General features: G+C 46.1%; 1 protein-coding gene across 1 annotated transcript in view; it reads left to right on the top strand.

Annotated features, from left to right (window-relative positions):
- The window catches only part of rapgef1b (Rap guanine nucleotide exchange factor (GEF) 1b), a 146,786-nt gene that overhangs the window by 70,384 nt on the left and 57,203 nt on the right, over positions 1-19,199 (top strand). Inside the window, exon 2 of the mRNA XM_058050045.1 lies at positions 9,972-10,131. The gene's annotated coding sequence lies outside the window, so the exon portion shown is untranslated. The remainder of the gene's footprint in view (positions 1-9,971; positions 10,132-19,199) is intronic.

The raw sequence follows: 19,199 nt of genomic DNA, 5'->3' as shown, positions 1-19,199 counted from the left end.
GACGTCTGCTGTGTGGAGGTGAGCTAAAGTACAAATATGCTATCACGTCACTTTGCTAAATGCAGCACTGGCATGAAAACAGGAGTTCAGAACATTCAGTTCATTGCGGATTCATTGTCCTTAAAGCCGATCAAGGGATTTGATTTCCGAGTTGTTGCTAATGTATGTGAGTGGCGTATCTACGTGTTCTATGTACTCTGTAAGTCTTGTAGAACCTTAAGTCGGACATGTTCTTCTTCTTCTTCTTCTTCCTGTTGGAAGCAGCCAGCCAGCTTTTGATCACAGCAGCCAAATGTTTGACTGAATCTTTTGGAGGCTGGCAAGTGTTTGTGTCAAACAAAGCAAGCTGAGAAAAGACTTGCAGATGTCCTGCAAAGCACGCCCCGTTTCCAGCAAGAAAATACCAAAACCACGGGCTTTGCTTGGGGGGGGGCGCGTGCTTCATCATGTCACGTTGATGCTGAGAATCAAGTTCATTTCCAATCATTTCTATACGCTTGTGCTTTTCTTCTATGTGGCTTCCATTCTGGTTGATTTGAGGCAAGGAAGCATCTCAGCCTTCATGCTCGTGTAGGGAAGCTCGTCAGCACGAGTGCTGACAAGGTCCAACGGTGGTGACGGACCGGTCCGAGAGATCATCATTTGATGTTTCTGCAGCACAAACAGCGACCTTTAATTATTATGGCTGTAAATATTTAGCTACAAGGGTTAATTTGTCTATTAGCATGATGCTAAGACACCACGCTGAAAATTCCCTCTGCCGTCAATCAACGCTAACTACATCAGACCAGAGTTTTGTCCGAGCCCAGACTGAGGCTGCCGGAGATCAGTGGTGTCAGAGAATTCCCCTGGCCTGCCTCCATCCCAGAAGGTCACTTTGCCGCAGGCGCGCGTTGCCTTTCTCGGCCTGGCGTGGCTGACTAATGAGAGCAGGAAGACGGCACCGAGATTAGCTTTAGCCGGGATGTGTTGTCCAAAGCTCAGCTGCGTGTTGTGCTCCATCATTAGTGATCCAGCGAATGTCTTTTCCCCCGCTTCTCTCCTTCTTTCCGAGCGGCCTTTTCTTGATCAAAAGGCGGCGGTCGGCCCCTGGCATGTTGCACCGTGGCGTGCACGCGCCATGTTTGAAGCCATCAGCAGAGGCGCCACGTCGGCGCTGACCCGCCCAACCTTCCAGCGGCGTTCCTTGCGTTGCGTGTGCCTTTTTTTTTCTTTTGCCGCATTCTCTCTCCTCCGCTAATGACGGCGAAAAGCGGCATAATGACGGCCCAAAACACAATCCCCGCCGCTAATAAGCTGCTTGCTCAGACACAGGAAGCCGTGTAACGCCGGTGAAGAAATCAATGACTACGCCGCCGAGCCCAGCTGCAACAACCAGTAAGATTTGGAGGGGAGTAAAAGAAGGTGGGTAGGCGTCTTTGATGGGCCGGGGGTGGTGGGTGTCGGTGGGGTGGGGTGGGGGTATAAACAGTGGTATAAACGTGAATGATAAAATCCCAATTTGTTTAACTTCTAATTCATCATTAGAAGCCGTCAGAAGCGGCAGGAGTCTTTTGATGAGGAGCATCTCAGCGTTGGCTCATGTTGGAGGCCCGCTGCGTGTGTGTGGATGTGTGTGGGATGGACGCACAACAACATTGTATTGTTCCACGGCCGTGGACGTGGACGGCATCCACCAGGCTTTCATCATGGTGGTGAATCACACGCCTCACAACTGCTTCAACTTTTCTTAATGACTTTCATCCGTGTTTGTGCACGCAATCTTTTCTTTTTCCAAGAAATGCACGGCCAAGCGCGTCTTCCGAGGCTTAACTGTTTGCAAAGCATCGTGTTACAGTAAACACTGGTAAACACTGGTAAACACTGGTCACTAGCTGTCAGTAATGTTACCGTATCACAAAGTGTGATTATGATGATTATCACATATGATTATGGCCAAAGCATCGTGTTACGGTAAACACTGGTAAACACTGGTAAACACTGGTAAACACTGGTAAACACTGGTCACTAGCTGTCAGCAATGTCACTGTATCACAAAGTGTGATTATGATGATTCACATATGATTATGTGAGTATGATTATTGCCAAAGCATTGTGTTACAGTAAACACTGGTAAACGCTGGTAAACACTGGTCACTAGCTGTCAGTAATGTTACTGATGTTACAAAGTGTGATTATGGCCTACCGGTCCTCCACGTATACTCCTGTCCAAACTGCTGGGCATCAAAAGACTTTGTAGTCCCACGTGGAACACAAGCACTTCCTCAGCGGAAGGAGATTGATTCAACCTCATTTGTCAGCTCCCTCGCAGCGAGGCCTTTTAATAAAGTCGCAGGGTAGAAGGTTTAGGAGAATTAGGAGGCTGCCGGCTGGAGAGGCACTCATGCTAGCACGGCCACTTCCTGGTTAGCTGTCACCCATGCGCGTCAACTTGCTCAATCACGCACCGGCAAAGATGTGTTAAGTCCGAAAATGAGTTTCTGGCCGCAAACTCGCTCCCGCTTGTCCAAATATGTGATGAAAGTCTGATTTATGGGCAAAGCCGCAAAATACCAGCGACCCTCGAAGGCGACGTATAAGTCATTGTTTCCTTTTTGTCGTTTTCCACGTTGCTACGTTGCACTGGAACTCTTTTCTCCTTGCTTGCATTGGTCTTTCTGTTCGTAACGCAGACCATGATTGATTAGAGTGCAAAAGTCCGGGTTAGAAGGACGTACTTCGGATTGTTGTTCATCATCTGTGTGCCAGACGTTGGCTCAAAGTGGATTCATGTGGTTTAAAATATGTAGCGTTCATAGCCGCTAAATAAATACGTTCAAAATGTGTAGTAAAAAAGACTATGGTTAAAAAGTTCAAGCAGGACTTCTTCCCCAAAAACAATCCTTTCAACGTCAGTATGAGTGAATGCTCTTCTTATAATTAGACAATCTTGGACGCTTTTTTTTCCTTCTCCGTGAAGCATGAGCTAGCAGTGACAAACAGCCTGAACTCAGAAACACTAAAAATATTCCAATGGTAAATTATGAGATACAAAGTCAAAATTATGAGATGAGAAAGACATAATTATTACATCAAAAGTTCTAGTTATGATATAAAGTCATGATTATGAAATAAAAAGTTAAAATTCTGGGATAAAAAGTGAAAATTGAGAAAATAAAAAGTCATTTATGGGATGAAATGTCAAAATTACACAATAAAAAAGTAGAAATCTGAGATACGAAGTCAAAATTATGAGATAAAATGTCAAAATTCTGAAATAAAAAGTTATAATTAGGAGATTAAAAAGTCATTTATGAGATGAAATGTCAAAATGACGCAATAAAAAAGTTTAAATCTGAGATAAGAAGTCAAAAAGTCAATTTTATGAGATTAAGTTGAAATTCTGCGATACAAAGTCATAATTAGGAGATTAAAAAATCCAAATTATGAAATAAAAAGCCATAAGTATGAAACGAAAAAGTCAAATCGTCAGTTTGTATCTCATGACTTTTTATGTCATAATTACGACTTTCTTATCTGGTAATTATAATCCAATGAATACTAAGTTAGCGACCTTGTTCCTGCCGGTCCCGTGCTGATGATAGCAGGAACATCGTGAGATGGTTTCAAATCTGATTAAGTTGAAATCAATCAATACAAGTGGATGGCGGCACCAAGCGTTTATTCCTAATCAAAGCCCAATAATAATCCCAATAATAATCGCAAGGAAGACTTTTAAAGTTTGCCTATGAAGCTGAAAATATTTTTTCCAGTATTTGAAGTTAATTGCATGCAAATGAATTCAGCTCACCTTAGACCAACAAGCCCACACCAGAGCTAACATATTTTAGCCCTAATTAACGCTGAGGAGGCTGAGGTCCAATACTTTTTCAAAAGGTATAAATAGTTTGCGTTAACCTTGATAAGCGCTGACGTCCCACTTGAAGGCTGTCAGGGATATGAAACATTAGAAGCGGGGTTGCTTCTGGTCTTTGCAGCACGGAGCAACCTCTCTACTGTACGGGAGCCGTGTGCACCTACTGTATATCATTTTCCTGTGCGCCCGCGCTCTCTCATTAAGGGTCCTGACTTTCCCGAAGCCGCCGGGGTTTGATCATCAGGACGTGCGGGAGGAATCAATCCTGTGAGTGGATTCACATCACATACACCTCCAGCTCCCATCAAATGACCTTGACTGCCACCGCCGCCATCAGCACTGTTCACTTGGAGATGAGAGGCTGAGCGCCGCTAGGAACAGATGCACAAGTCTTTGCAACTCTATCAAGTCGGGAGGGGGACCGGAAAGGGGGGGGGGGTAATTTCAAGTTTCACTCTTTGATTTGAAGTGATTCTGCATGGCGATGCGGCTCATTTTTCAGCGGTGTGGTTTGTCTTGGAGAGGCTGGTGATGACCTCACAAATATGGCTGCCACAACGTGGCCACTCCCCATGTAATCAAAATCTTTTGTATGATTCCATAACAAGAATGATAGTGGAATCAGACTCCTCTGAATTGAATAATGGATTATTCTAAGACACATAGATTTATCCCTTTCATTTGTCATTTCTATCGTATTTAACCCCTTCATTCCGAACATGGCGACATGTCTTATCACTTCCTGGTTGCTGCAGAGCATGCACTCCTATGGGAGAGATGCATGCCGAGCGCTTAGAAAATGCACTTCTGTCACCTTGTGGCTGTTTTGGTATCATCCTAAAACTGCACCAAACATGATCTTTTCTATTACGGAGTTGCATCATCACCTCATCATCACACCTCAATGCTCTTTAGAAGGTCAAGTGAAGAAGCAAAACGTGCAGGAAATTCCATTTTCCCACTTGGGAGTTTGGCCACATTAGTTTAGTTTAGGCATGTTTTTCCCTCCCTTCTTTCTCTTTTTTTAAATCTATTCATCTGTGGAGTACGATGGGCGGCGCTGGAGTTGGAAATGGACTTTCTTCAGCAATATGTCAGGTCCATTTCAAGCAAGCTCATTAGCTCCACAAGGCGGCACGGGTTAATTAAAAATAATTCCCAGCTACGGCGGCCGGTCCGACTGGCCAAATGACACCAGGGGACCGCTATGCTATGCAGCGTGCTTCCTGGCCACGACTAGCACCTAATTAGCGGCGGAGTAGGAATATTTTACCGCAAATTAACATTCCGCTCTTTCTGCGTGGACTCTAATTGACGAGGCTCATTTGAGAGCCCGAGGAAGAGAGCGGATCGACGGAGGCGCGCTGAGAGTCATGCGTGGAATGTTTAAGCAATCCGTAATTAGCCGGAATCAAGAAGCTGCTTGTTTTGTGCTGGACTTAAGTGTGTTAAGTGTGTTTAGCGCTCCGTGTGTTCTCCCATGACCCCTGCTGCTCCCGTCCCGGCATAGAAGCAGGTGGGAATGTTGTACAGGTGAGAGGGCGGCTGTGGTAAACATCCCATAATCCATGACGGGTTAGGGATGGTGCCTAACGACAGCATGTGGAGCAGACATGGTAATCCAGAGGATCTGACAAACTCTGCTGAATCACATCCAAACCTCCAAATGCTGACATTCCCAAAGACAATATTCACTGGTGTTCCATCAGGGCCTGCAAAGCCTTCTCTGCTGGCCTCAAATTTATTTAAATTGTAAATTCAACGGGCGGTTAGCACGCAGGCCTCACAGCTAGGGGACCCAAGTTCAATTCCACCCTCGGCCATTTCTGTGTGGAGTTTGCATGTTCTCCCCGTGCATGCGTGGGTTTTCTCCGGGTACTCCGGTTTCCTCCCACATTCCAAAAACATGCTAGGTTAATTAGCGACTCCAAATTGTCCATAGGTATGAATGTGAGTGTGAATGGTTGTTTGTCTATATGTGCCCTGTGATTGGCTGGCCACCAGTCCAGGGTGTACCCCGCCTTTTGCCCCAAGACAGCTGGGATAGGCTCCAGCACCCCGCGACCCTGGTGAGGATAAGCAGTAGAAAATGAATGAATGAATTTTATGAATTTAATGTCAGCATTTTTCCATCCTCTGATTGGCTGATCAGAGCAAAACTGTCTGTGTTGATCTCAAAAGGAAAATCTGTGGTCAGATTGATATGATATGATTTATTCATCATGTTTTTAGATAAATATAGAATCTGAACTGCTCCAGGTGATGTTGTAGTGTAGAGGTCTGGAGTTGTTCCATGCCAAATTTACAGATCACCTCTGGAAGTTCCGTAATGTTCGAAGTATTCAAGCAAAAATGCAACGCGTATCGGCAACGAAATATTGTATGATAAAGGGCTAACTGAGTTTGTGCTTTCATAAAAACGGTATTCATTCCCAGTACTGATTTTCCATATTACTGGTGGTTTGTCATGTGACAGCGGCAGCATTAAATAGGTGGATTATGAGAGTATTTGGTCCGGGGGTGTTGGCATGACTTGCAGGGCACGCGTGGTAAAGGACATGAGAATGTGAACGTCAAAGCTGGAACCTTTCAGCTCAGATCAACTGACTGACATTTGCAAGTTAGGCTGGATTGGATTTTTTTACTTCATGTAACACAAATGACTGAGAAAACAGATTTAGCTGCCCAAATGTCACATTTCAGTAGCACTTGGGTTGAGTGCCTAAATATATGCATATGCATATTTATGGAGTAATCATAGGCTGTTTTCAACCACAAAACAGCATGATTTATGAATATATTTATAAATCATACCGGCTGTAGCCAATCTGAAATCAGGAAAAAAAAAAAGCCAAAAGAAACGAACGAACGAACGAATGAAGTGGCAAGGGACTAGTGTAGTCTGATATCGCACTCATCGTCATGAGTGAGTGAATTTGGCCAAACTGCATGTATTCAACCGTGGTTATTTAACAGAGGAAAAACAAAGCTTTTAAGTACCACACTCTTCTTTTTTTTAACGTTTCCAGTGTGTTCTGTTGTATAAACAGAATCATCACCAGCCTTAGTCCGTGTCAACACTCACGTCAACTTAACCAGGGCATCACAAACATGATGTCAGCTGGTCCTTTTGTGGCAGGGCTGAATTGCAGTGGAAAAATACATTTTCATGACTTTGCTATTCATCTCCATCAAGCTTCATAACAATCAGGGGTATATGTAAATTACAATCCCAAACACAGAGACAGCAGAAAAAGAATATTTGTGTCATTCTCAAAACTTTTAGCCATGACTGTATGTGAATAAAGTGCACAATAGCGCTTCTTGGTGACACATACTCATTTAGCTCATTAGCATTAACGCTAACAGATGGACCCAGGAGGACCTAGTAAAAGCAACATGAAATTCTAAATTCCATCATCAAGGCCACTATTGGAGCACCTGTGATGCTTAAACAGTGAAACATACTAGAAAGTCAGCCCTTTATTCAGTTTACAAACATTTCATTTTTCAGCAGATTAAAAGAAAAAACATTTCTCTTACACACGGAGCTCTACATTTGTCTTTGGAACAACAATAGTGTGTTTTTTTCTTCTTTGTAAGTCATCTTCTGTTCTCCCCACTGCAACAAAAACCTTCACGGCTGAGCTTGTGTGTTTCAGAGCTCAATTCACACACACACACACACACACACACACACACAGAAAGCAAGAAAGAAATGCCATAGTCCGATTTGTGATCATGAAAGCACACACAGCCTGTACATGCCGGCACCGTGACACACACACACACACACACACACACACACACACACACATGAGGATGGGGGACTCGCTACAGAGCTGTGAACACATCGGAGCATCGGAGCCCCCTCACTGACACATGAAAGCCGACACAGACTGGAGCAGCCTGGCAGACCTCAGGGATCTCTAATGGCCTTGGAGAGTACAGTTGGGGGGGGGGGGGGGTGAAGAGCAGAGCAAGGTGAACACACACTCACTCACTCACTCACTCACTCACTCACTCACTCACTCACTCACACACACACACACACACTCCACACAGTGAAAGCTGAGAGAAAACGCCACAACTAACAAAAAGAATAGAGTGCACCCACACCCACACAGACGCTGCATGGCTACAGTCAAGTGGGGCGTCCTGATGAAGCTTTCTAAAAGGAGCTGAACATGAATTATGCAGGTTCCTCCTCACATGAGGCAGCTTTCTTCTTCCTCCTCCTCTTCCTCCTCCTCCACTAAAGCAGCTGTTTTCTCCTCTGACTTTGCTCCTCATGTGTAAAAGCAGATCTCCTGAAACCCTCACAGACCACCATCTACCCTCTGATCCTCTCTGGGGCTCCTCCACGCCGCACGTCTTTAGCTTCTGTTGCTTCCTCCATCTTTTTGCCACTCGCTAAGCAACCCCGCCCGGACGGCCGCTTGCTGGGCGGAGGAGGACCCGTGCTGCTTCAGCGGTGTCGTATTCTCATAAGCAAGTGAAAGACGAGAAGCGGAAGTTCTTTGGTTTTGTCGTCTGCCTCTGTGGATCTGGTTCCACAGTGGAAGGAAGCCGGTGACAAACGTCCTTCATGTTGTTTATTTATCTGTTTAGAAACGTCCTTCATATTGTTTATTTCTCTGGAAGGACACCAGAGAAAGAAGGAAGTGGCTATTTTTGTTGCTGCTGTTCGTAGACCCTTACCATGCAGGTCTTAGTGCCCAGTTAGGAGGGGTGGACTCATCAGTGTTCAATTCCACCCTCGGGCATCTCTGTGTTGGAGTTGCATGTTCTCCCCGTAGGTTTCCTCCCACATTCCAAAAACTTGCGAGGTTAATTGGCCAGTCCAAATTGTCCATAGGTATGAATGTGAGTGTGAATGGTTGTTTGTCTATATGTGCCCTGTGATTGGCTGGCCACCAGTCCAGGGTGTACCCCACCTCTCGCCTGAAGACAGCTGGGATAGGCTCCAGCACCCCCGCGACCCTCGTGAGGAAAAAGCGGTAGAAAATGAATGAATGAATATTTATTTCCTCAAAATATTATAAGTCTATTTTCATTTTTAAAATGTCCTGTTAGAATATGACTCGTTTCTCTAAACATTTTGACTTTATTCTGATAAAATGACAACTGGTTTGTCCATTTCTGCTCTGTTCTTGTCTGTTAAATATTTGGTAAAAATTAATTAATCATTAATGAGGCAAAAGCAGCAGGAGAAGCTTGAAGAACACGTCAGTTTCACATCAAGGTTGTTTCCCTGCGTGGAGACTTGTCACTAAAGTGACAGTCACTTCCATTTTCAAGTGGCTGACAGCGGGAATGTCAGCAGCCCGCCGGCAAAACCCGGAGACACACAAGGTCGCTTCCCTCCTGACTTGTCGGGTGGGAAGTCATAGCGGGGCCATTTCCCTTTGCCCTTGGGGGATCCATCCCAAGCGGCCGCGTCCTTGTCCGGGGGGGGGGGGGGTACGGCGGTCCTTCAAGGGAGATAATTACAGCGGTACCTCTGTTGGGTTATTAATTTGGTCATTTTGAAAAACAAAATGTACGAAAACCAACACCATTTCTCATGTCAACCCAATTACATTCATCCCTTGCGATATTGTAGTTCCATTATGGCTCGCTTTTTCACTAATGAATTCATTCATAAGTTTCGTTGTAGACTAATCTAGTCTGGTCTATTATTAGCCTAAAACATATTGACATACAAGTGATATGCAGTGTCCTGGTCACTAGGCAGTAATGACACAAAACATGAATGAGACATTACCTTACACAACATTACCTTAACACTGCATCAAGCCATAAAGTCAACCGTGACATGTCCTACATGAGTAAAGAAAAGGTTCATCTCCCATTCCGTGTGGAAGTGGTCATCTTTGGCTTCTTAATTTTAGAATAAATAACTCCAAATTGTCCATAGGTATGAATGTGAGTGTGAATGGTTGTTTGTCTATATGTGCGTGATTGGCTGGCCACCAGTCCAGGGTGCTTGCGGCTGTCTGGATCAGTGCCGTGTAATAGTTGCAGTGTGGTGTATATGAGAGTGTGTGTTCACATGCACCTACAGGTTTTCTCCATGTTGAGTCTCCCTTCTGTTTCCATCTCTTCCCTTTAGGCCTGATCCGAGGAATCATTCTTCCACGCTTGATTTCTCCCCTTTTCCAGCAGCCATCTTTTTGTGTTAATCGTGGAGGATTGAAAGGATTAAACGGGAGATTACATACGGCGGGATTACCCTGACCCCGATACCCAAGGCCTGTGGGACCAGAAAAAAGGTAAGAGGAAGTGCTCCGGTGGATGGATAAATGACACGAGTGCGTACTTGCACTTAAGTAGGGTGATCATATTTGATTACTGAAAACCAGGACACTCCACCTGGCAATGAGGTACTCAAACATGGCTCATCATTTCGATACATTTAAAGTAGGCCTCTTGTGGATGGATGGGAAATTATTACATCATAAACGACTTCTATATCTATAACCAAAGATATGATTGATTCCAAAATCATAATGACAGAGGAACCTGAGGTCAAATGCAATACATTTTGCAATGCAACCACAGCTCTTGTTTACTAGCTAGTTAGCTTTCCGGTGTAGCAGCGGTGAAAAGTAGTGGGCTGGATCACAGACAAAGAAGAAGAAAGCTTTCATGCTCGCTAAGTCACGTCTCATGAAGTACGCCGCCGCCTCGTTGGCGGTTAAAAGAGAGAGGTTTGTGGAATATTTTTACCCCAAAGCAAGGCACCACCATTGTGGTGACGTAGCTCGGTTAACATTCCCATCACCAACCAAGCGTTACTGCTATTCTAAGAGTAGTAGAAGAGTGGCACAAGTACAAAGTGATGCAGTTGAAGTACGGAAGAACGCTGACCGAGCGTTTCCCGCCGCCCGACATTAAGAGCGAGGAACAGGCGGCTGTCTCTTTTGCCGTTAAACAACCACAGGAAATGCATCGCTCCCGTCAGCAAGATTAGCGCTGACCATGATCATTCACCAGGCGAGCTTCCATGGAACAAGACAGCCGCATATTTCCTTCTCCCCATCAGCGGATTCCGTTTGGAATATTGAAATGAGACATACTGAATTTGACAAAAGTGAGACAGAACAGCCCTCACATTTAGAACATCTCATCAAGGAACGACACGGCAGGAAGTGGGATGATGTACTGCACTTGCTTGTGTAGCAGTACAGTACAGGATTTTTATATTGTGCCGCTGGCCAACAAAAACTAGCCACGGGTCTCAAAAGGTCCACAGGCCATGCTTTGGACACACCTGATTTAGTGTATCTCGCACTGCCTTAGTCCTTTTAGACATGGAATTACTGGAATCCCCTTCCACTCCTTGAGGATACCCTCGCTGGTACCTGAAATCCAGGTTCAGGTCGAGAGACATACTTCCTTAGCGAGACACTCGGAGGTGTTGAGGGAGGGTCGGGGCTCCTTGTCATGTTGGAAATCAGCCATGCGGAATAGATTCCTGTGTCAAAATGGCACGGGATATGTTGCAATTCATTTTTCCCCTCCATGAACCGCAGCTCCCCTGTGCTGGCAGCACTCGTCCACCCTGCTTGAGTGTGAGCATGACACCATTATCTTCCTCACTTGTGTTGCCGCATGTTCAGTAGTGCATTTTGGGCCCAGTTCACAGCATCCGCTGTTTGCTATATTAATATTTATAAGTCATTGTTGGGCCGAGTGGGTATTTTATTGTGAAAGTATCGCAGAGGCATTGAGCCTGCAGCATTTCCTCTCACGGTGACCACGTCCCGCCCGTGCTGATGGGTGTGGTCCGTTCCTCAACGTGTTCCTCAAAGTTGTGAGGGGGTGATCTTGAAATCTGCTGTGTCACGGCGGAGCGTCTCTCGGCTGTAGTCCTCATGCATATTGAAATATTGAAGCGGGCGCCGGGCGGCCAAGATCATGTAAATACACTAAAATACAGTAAATCACCTTATGGACCAGGCCAGGCACCACTGCAATGCAGACTGACACACACTTTTCTCTTTTGCATCGGCCGCAATCGCCCGGTGTCACCCATCCATTGTCAGCACTTAGGGAGACGCGCGGCGCCCTGATTTGCATACAATTAGGACTGACCCGCCGCCCCTGGGACTGCACGGAGAGGGGAGGGAGGGGCGGATTGATGGAGGGTTCTGCAGAGGGAGGAGGCACCGGCCCGCCTGACACAGTGGCTTATGTTTCTGCTGACATGTGCAGGACGCCGGGGGGGTCTTGGAGGGCACCGCCGGCCAAAGTGCGGCAAACCTGTATTGACACAGCGGGGAGAGTTGTCTCTCCGGTGCTGACGGACGCCATTATGAGGGCTTAATGAGCCGCACGGCCAAGAAAAAGTTCTCCAAAGCTGTGTGTGTGTAAGATAAGATAAGATAAGATATGCCTTTATTCATCCCTCAGTGGGGAAATTTGCATTGCACAGCAGCAAGAGTACAGATGTGTGTAAGATCGTGTGAGATGGTAAGCAACTGAAACATGAACAAATTATGAAGAAGCATATTTGGAAGCTTTGAGTGAGACGGGAGGTCCATGGAGGTTGCTGATGAACAGTAGTCTGGAATTGTGGTATGAAAGCGATATTTCAGGTGGAGCAACATTGCATCCTGCTTATATTTCGTTTAGGGATACACCGATCCACATTTTTTCACTTCTGATCAGATCCCAATACCTGAATTTGGACATCTGCCGATACAATTCTGATCTCTGTTGGCTTTAATGTGCCACCACACCAAGAGAATATCAGAGACAAAAAATGTCCCGTCCACGCGTCTGGCACACGTCCATTCATTGCAACATGAGCATGAGTCTTATTCGTGTATTATTTCTCTGAATATACAGTATGTATATTTACAACTGGGCGTTATAGTAGTGTAAAAGTGACCATAGGGGTGTTAGATCATGTCTGGAGGGCTCTACAAATGTATATATGAACATATTTAGAAGGTCCTGAGCAGGTTTTCTATGCAGTCACTACGGAAATATGACGTTTTAATCAATAAAGACCCCTAATGCACGGAACATGACTTATCACTTATGTGGTCTGGAAGCAATTGATTGTGATAAACAAGGATTACTGTATTAGGTGTGGTCCAAGTATGATATAATATATATATAGTATGATTTTGTTGGCAAATAAACAAACTACAGGACTCAGAGCTGCTGCAGCATAAGTCTTAAAACACACACACAGCCGGCAAGAGCCTCTTGCGCTTTTTCTTACACTTTACACTTCTACACCAAGCCAATCATGCTGTAACACAGCCGGACTCGAGTCACTTTTAGTTAAAACACACAAAGGTTTTCCCACTCTCAAGTGAGGGGCACAGTTTGTGTGAGTGGCGCCAAATGTTGGCAAATAATGCAACACGAACCACCTCTGCAGTTGTAGGGAAAAGGGTCCCGTGTTTATTTCATACAGCACTTATATAGACCTCATCAACAATAACAATGACGCAGATTTCCAGAATTCAGTCCCCATCTGGTCTTGCCTCCTGACTGGACCCAAGTATTTTGGCAGAACATCTTGGACTCCAAACACATCCGAAAACATCTTGTGTAACAATCAGGTCTTGTGTAACGTTGGCCTCCCCAAGTCATGTAGCCCTCTTAAGTTCAATTAGAGTTTACCAAAAACAAAAGTCATATTCAATGTGCAAGAGAGCAGTCCTTCATTCATTTTCTACCGCTTTTTCCTCACCAGGGTCGCAGGGGCGCTGGAGCCTATCCCAGCTAAGAGAGTAGTCATTTTACAATCATTTCATTTAACAAGAAAACAAAACTGGCTGCACGGTGAAGGAGTGGTTAGCGCGCAGACCTCACAGCTAGGAAACCAGAGTTCAATTCCATCCTCGGCCATCTCTGTGTGAAGTTTGCATGTTCTCCCCGTGCATGCGTGGGTTTTCTCCGGGTACTCCGGTTTCCTCCCACATTCCAAAAACATGCTAGGTTAATTGGCAACTCCAAATTGTCCATAGGTATGAATGTGAGTGTGAATGGTTGTTTGTCTATATGTGCCCTGTGATTGGCTGGCCACCAGTCCAGGGTGTACCCCGCCTCACGCCCAAAGACAGCTGGGATAGGCTCCAGCACCCCCGCGACCCTGGTGAGGATAAGCGTTAGAAAATGAATGAACGAATGAAAAAGCATTATTAGAATGTTCCTCATCTAAAAGCTCACACTTTCCTTTTCTCCTAAAAAGATCAGCCCTCATGGACCTCATGGAGAATATTTGACGTAGCGAGGACATGGACAGGAGCTGGCTTGATTGCTTTGGGAAACACTGTCTGGCCTCCTAACGCGTGTACTTTAATGGAGATTTATATATTCAAAGACGTGACCTTTCCATTATCTCCTCTGCTGTGATCTCTTCTTCCCTCCTCGTCATCCTCATTCCCTCCTCATCTCCGCATTCCCATTCCCGGGCCAAGCTCCTGTGCAGCTGAAGCAGCAAAGCCGTACTTAATCAGAACATCGTATCGATACTATCGAAGTCAGAAATCCCCTGGCGTCCGGCGCTGTTGCTTTTGATGCATTGATGGGCTATTGACGGAAGCAGGACGGGACGGGAGTGACAAATTAAAATGTCAGCCGTGGCAAAGGTGAGCCTTGACCCCCCCCCGCTGCGTCCTTAAGGCACGCTGACAGGCCATTGGCTCAACGATCGCTGATAAAACGCTGACGCCTCTCACACCAGAAGGACACCGGGGCCACATACGGGAAGAGTGTGAGGTGGCGGGTGGGGGGGAACTTGGGGGGTAAAGTCTGACATAAAGTAAAGAAAAGCTTTCTAATCGGGGCTGACGTTCGTTAGTTCTTTTTTTTTGGATATTTAATAAGACGGGTTGGGTCATGGCTTGGTCTGCTTTGGGTGCTTTTATTTTGTTACTGGTTCTGGACTTGGGTAGCACGCTTGTCTTTGAACTGTAGTCAGGGTTCTGTTTAGTTGGGCTGGTGTTTCTGCTAGTTCCTGGTTAGCGCGCAGAACTCACAGCTAGGAGACCAGGGTTCAATTCCACCCTCGGCCATCTCTGTGTGAAGTTTGCATGTTCTCCCCGTGCATGCGTGGGTTTTCTCCGGGTACTCCGGTTTCCTCCCACATTCCAAAAACATGCTAGGTTAATTGGTGACTCCAAATTGTCCATAGGTATGAATGTGAGTGTGAATGGTTGTTTGTCTATATGTGCCCTGTGATTGGCTGGCCACCAGTCTAGGGTGTACCCCGCCTCTCGCCCGAAGACAGCTGGGATAGGCTCCAGCACCCCCTGCGACCCTTGTGAGGAAAAAGCGGTAGAAAATGAATGAATGAATGAATGAATGAATGAATGAACTTTTTATTGATCAATGCTACGCCAAGTTTTGGCTCAACATGACAGAATGAACCGACCAGATTGGCTTGATTTTTGATTGGTATCGTGGCGACTCTTTCCCTGTGCTTCCTGTGTCCTCCGGGGCCACAGCATGGACACCTCCAACTGCTGTTCCTAGCCAAAACGAGGCTCCAAGGCAGGCCGGCGTCTGGCCGCCTCTTCTTCATGCTCAAGTCTTTCAGCTATTTGCTTGTTGGATGACGGTTAGCCGTGTGTTTGATGCATCCTGTTGCATCTCTGTTAGCTCTGTTAGCTTCTCCTTTTCTTGCTCTCATGATGAATTTTATGTTTGCCTGAGCTGCACCACCTCGCCATCGTCGTTGTTGTTTTGGTGTTTTGCCTTTTGTGTGCCTGCCGTTTCATATGTTAGGGCGCTAACTTGTATTACTTGTGTATTAAAAGTCCATTTGGAGCATAATAGAGTTGTGTGATTCCACGGTAGAGCGTATTCGTGTTTGGACGAGTGAGGCTGAGTGAAGATGTGAGCGGCGGTCGTGCTGGCAGCTTTCTAAATAACGTTCAACATGCACAGCCAGCCACCTCCGCACACGCAACTTAGGAAGAATTCATCACGATTGGCGACAGTTGACGGCTACTTAAACATCAGCGTCACTCGTCCGATGTTCCGGCGGCGGCGCTGGCGGCAGAGGTGGGCTCGGCCTCAAGAGAGCCGCCATCAGCCGAGGCGGGGTCAAGCATTGCCAGCCAGTGACAGCTCTGTTTAAGTTGAAGCGACATGAAGTCGTCGTGCATCCTAACGATGGAGGACCCCCCTCGCCGCATGGGCGGCGTCCGCCCTCCCACCCCAGAAGACTGCAGTTAGTTTGGGTCAGGAGGGAGTGGTAGTGGAGGTACCAGCTTTGTTTTATTCATGCTCTGTTGCAATATTAAGCCAGCGATCGAGCCATCCTTGACTGACCCTTCTCTTCACGTTCAGCCCCACCCTCAGGAGCTCTAATTTATGCCCCGCCATGCATTTTACACATTTACCATTAGCATGGCGTCTGTCAGCGCGGGCCGATGTGTGCCTCCACACGACACCAATTTCAGGACTAAGAATGACAATGTCACAATTTCTGTAAATGTTGTTGGTAAAAATGAGCAATGAGGGCTGTAATGGTTGGCCTGATCATAACGCCTGCAATCACTAACACAAATAGTTGCTTGACGAAGACAAAAAGGATACATTTGTAATAATGGCCATCATTGAGCTTTGACTGCTATGAAAACAATGGCAACATTATTTACCTTCAATCAAGGGCTAACACTAACAGTTATTACTCATGTCAGCTTTATTTGGGGTAACGGCTCCGGAACTGAGCACGCAGGCCTCACGGCTAGGAGACCCGAGTTCAATTCCACACTCGGCCATCTCTCCCGTGCATGCGTGGGTTTTCTCCGGGTACTCCGGTTTCCTCCCACATTCCAAAAACATGCTAGGTTAATTGGCGACTCCAAATTGTCCATAGGTATGAATGTGAGTGTGAATGGTTTGTCTATATGTGCCCTGGGATTGGCTGGCCACCAGTCCAGGGTGTACCCCGCCTCCCGCCCCAAGACAGCTGGCATAGGCTCCAGCACCACTGAGACCCTGGTGAGGAACAGCGGTAGAAAATGGGTGAAAGCTGGGTAACTGCTGCTGCCGATACCAATACTTTTCACTTGAAATTTTTTCAAGGTTCTTCTGTGATTTTGCCTTCAATTTGCTGACGGTGAATATAATCAGACCAAAACACGCAAAGACTTGAGGGAAATAAATAGGAGTGGAAACAAGACCAAAAAAGCATTAATTTTCAGAAAAAACATGTCCCAAAACGATGCAGGTGTGTTTTAAAATGTTTATTGTCACACAAATACGATATTCTTTTCTGTTATGATATCATAACAATGCAGTATTTTCTTTAGTAGGTCATTTTTCCCTCTGTAAAGTTGCAGAATTGGTTTTTGTGACATGTATTTCATCACAGATAATTTGTACTGTGTCAAACATTTGCAGCATTTCCAGAAATGCTGTTTTAAACAGCATTAAAGAGCAGCATTTCTTTTCCAATGCCTGTCTATAAATATGTAAAATATATCCATAAATTCAGAGAAATTGCAGTCAAACAGCCAGTGGGAACCCTAGACAGGGAGGGGGGGGGAACCAAGTCCATCGCCGTAAGAAAGGATTGGATGTGCAGACTGCTGGTGAATGTTTCATACCTGCTGACACCTCGGGTGGGTGTGATGCTCCTGAATGAGAGCATTAGCAACAAATAATGGAGGTGTAAATGCTGAGCTCCACACAATGACACCCACAAACAGTCACGCTAATTCACCCGTGTGGAGTCACAACCAGACAGAATCATCTATAGCATTTCTCATCTGTCTTATGCTCATTAGCGCAAATGACAAGTCATTTACATATTACTTCAGAATGTTGGTATTATTATTTGTTTGCTGCATCCAAGAGGCCGACCCCCCCCCCATCCTTTCCAAAACCTCAAGAGGTCCGTGCGGGAACGCAATGACGTTTGCCGAAGAGCCCAGCCTCAAACAGTCTGGGAAGCGGCCCGACTTGGAACGGGATGACGCTTTGGTGTCACTCCAGATGCTGTGGAACAAAAGTTGGGGTACAAGTGGGGGGGGACATACTCTAATAAAAACACAATGTCTCTTTAGCCCCGCCTCCCATCATGGAGTTCAAGGCTCACTCGTGGATGTGCTCAGTGAGCGGCTGGCGCATCGTTGGTCCCAGCACACCAGGGAGAGAGAGAGAGAGAGAGAGAGCAAAGAGCAGTGCTAATTGGGACAGAAGATCGGGGTCGAGAAGAATGGAGCAGGCGCCGTGGAGGGGAGGGCGCTGTGCTTGTACAGGGGGGGGCCTTTGGGCCCTCCAGTGGCTCACTCTGCTTAATGATGCGTCTCCCTTGTAATTAGCAGACGGTAATTAACGCCTGCATCACTTGGGTCTCTGCGGGTCACGTTCTCTCTCTCTTTTGCCGCTCGCCGTGTCCACGGCCGCTCTGTCGTTACATCCTCCTGGCTCATGTTGGACACACTTCCTGTAAGCGTCAGCCTATGCTAGCGTTGCTTTTGGCATTCATGGCGTTGCCCTGGCCGCACGGTGGACTAGTGGTGAGCATGTCAGCCGCCAGTGTTCTTCTCATGCTTGTGTGGGTTCTCTCCAGATCCCCACCACCACTCTCAATTACTCGTAGAGTGGATGGTTGGTTTTGTTTGTTTGTGATTGACTGGTGACCAGTCCTTAGTGGACCCCGCCTCCTGGCCAGCCAAGTCAGCTGGGATAGGCTCCAGCTCACTCGTCGCTCCAATTAGGACAGCCAGTATAGAAAATTAATGAAAGTGTTTTTTAGAACGATTGTTCCCATCCAGGGGCAGCACGGCGGTCTAGTGGTTAGCGCGCAGACCTCACAGCTAGGAGACCAGGGTTCAATTCCACCCTCGGCCATCTCTGTGTGGAGTTTGCATGTTCTCCCCGTGCATGCGTGGGTTTTCTCCGGGTACTCACGGTTTCCTCCACATTCCAAAAACATGCTAGGTTAACTGGCGACTCCAAATTGTCCATAGGTATGAATGTGAGTGTGAATGGTTGAATGAATGAATGAATGAATGATTGTTCCCATCCAAAATAATACAGTAGTAATATAAATGATCTGTTCCAGTATCAAACTGTGTCCATCCTGAAAGCTTTAGTAAGCATACAGGCAATGTTTTATCACGTTCCTAAATGTCATTCAAGTGTAAAAAGAAACTCCTCCTAATAGTCTTCAATGATGTTGACAAAATGCTCTTTTTTTTACCCGTTGTATGCTCTTAAATGGGAATCTGCTTGATTGCCGTTGCCCTAATGTAGGGCTATCCTAAGTGTTTTTTTATGTACATTTGAAAAATACAAGAAAACTTACAGAAAAGCCAAAGAAAAAACTCCTGTCATGCTCACTGAACTGAAGTCTTTT

The sequence above is a fragment of the Doryrhamphus excisus genome, chromosome 2, assembly GCF_030265055.1.
Source record: "Doryrhamphus excisus isolate RoL2022-K1 chromosome 2, RoL_Dexc_1.0, whole genome shotgun sequence".
Classification (NCBI taxonomy): domain Eukaryota; kingdom Metazoa; phylum Chordata; class Actinopteri; order Syngnathiformes; family Syngnathidae; genus Doryrhamphus; species Doryrhamphus excisus.
The sequence above is the reverse complement of the archived record's forward strand: the minus strand, read 5'-3'. Positions and strand labels throughout refer to the sequence as shown.